The following is a 1,641-nucleotide window of genomic DNA, read 5'->3' as shown; positions in this document are numbered from 1 at the left end:
TTTAATATCAATCTAAATGCAATCATGAATTCCTCTAAAGTAATCTTTGTCCCCATAGATATAGATTCCCATCTCCTAACAACACTATCAGATGCCAAATCTATAGGTATGTTAGTGAACAATGAAACCACATCTAGTGAAACAAGTGATGAGTTAGGATCAAGTTTAATATTTTTTAATCTTTCAATTAAGTCAAAACTATTTTTTATGTAACTAGGAGCTTTGAGAATTGTATCATTAATAATTTTATGTAAATAAAATGATAAATTATATAACGGACTATTAACAGATGAAACTATAATTCTGAGAGGATAATTCAATTTGTGAATTTTTGTTAACCCGTAAGCCCTTGGAATATTGCCGTCAGTACTAAGTAGCTTTTTATATGTAATGTCATCAATAAACCCCTTATTCTTCCATCTACAAAGAATAATCCGTAAATCACTAATAATTTTCCTAGTAGGATCTTTGTTAATTACCTCATAAGTGTTATTGTCTGAAAGCATATTTTCCATCTTATTAATGTAATCAACCTTATTAAGAGCAACAGTCACATTACCTTTGTCCGCTTTAGAAAACAAAACTTCTGGGTGTTCCTTAACAAATTTATCAGTGGATTTAATCCAATTAAATAACAATTTACTATTAGAATCACTTTTTAGAAAGTCTTTGTGAAATTTTTCAAGAATTGGAACAGAATTATTTCTTATCACATTAACTATGTTGTTAGGGCGATTGATAATATTACTTTCAATACTCTTAATGAATTCAATAAAAGTTCGTTCAAAATTGCTTCTATTGATGGGAAGTCCAAAACTCTCACCTAATTGTAATAAACATTTAACCTCATTAGGAATGTGTATGTTACTCAAATTAAGGAACCACTTTTCATTCATAGTGTTTAACTGTATCACCAAATTCAGACGCTGTAATATGTATTTTTTCCACACAAAGACGAGAATCTTCTCTAGGTATCTTATTAGAAACCGTACTAAGCCTCTAATCATTGTTAAAGGAACAAAAATAAGAAATAGGTTTAATAAATGATTTACGAATTTTTTTATCCTTTTCTTTCAACCAATGAAACTTTTTATCAAGTAATTTATTGTGACTGAATTTAGTATTCGCGGTTTCTTCTATACACACTTATTTCCGAGGAATCAGACCTACAATGATACTACCCAAATTTCTTCAAGTGGCGATATTTCAAAAACTTTATTCTGTATATTATATTAATTTATGTTATCATTGAAAATGACCCGATCGGGTTCGAAACGTTTGTTAATTTTGTTGGCTAAATTTGTATGTATGTTCTATTATTTTAATATATATATGTGTTGTTAATTTTTTATACTTTGGCTCTTTGCCCGTTCTTTACTTGAATTTATTTACGATCGTAGAGCCTTATTACTATTTATATTTTTATCAATTCTTTTTGTCTGTAGATGAAACCAAGAACTGTTAATATAATCCAAGTATTTGAAAAATGCACAAGATATGGAGATTGGCAATATGTTATAAATTTTTGAGGAAATATCAAAAATATTATTTCTAGTAAAATTCAACTAATAAAATATTCTTACTTGCACAACTAATCGAACTTTCATTTTGCTAGCATTATTGAGTATCAAATGGTTTGAT

Source organism: Trachymyrmex cornetzi, unplaced genomic scaffold (genome assembly GCF_001594075.2).
Source record: "Trachymyrmex cornetzi isolate Tcor2-1 unplaced genomic scaffold, Tcor1.1 scaffold318, whole genome shotgun sequence".
Taxonomy (NCBI): domain Eukaryota; kingdom Metazoa; phylum Arthropoda; class Insecta; order Hymenoptera; family Formicidae; genus Trachymyrmex; species Trachymyrmex cornetzi.
This window is presented reverse-complemented; position numbering follows the sequence as displayed.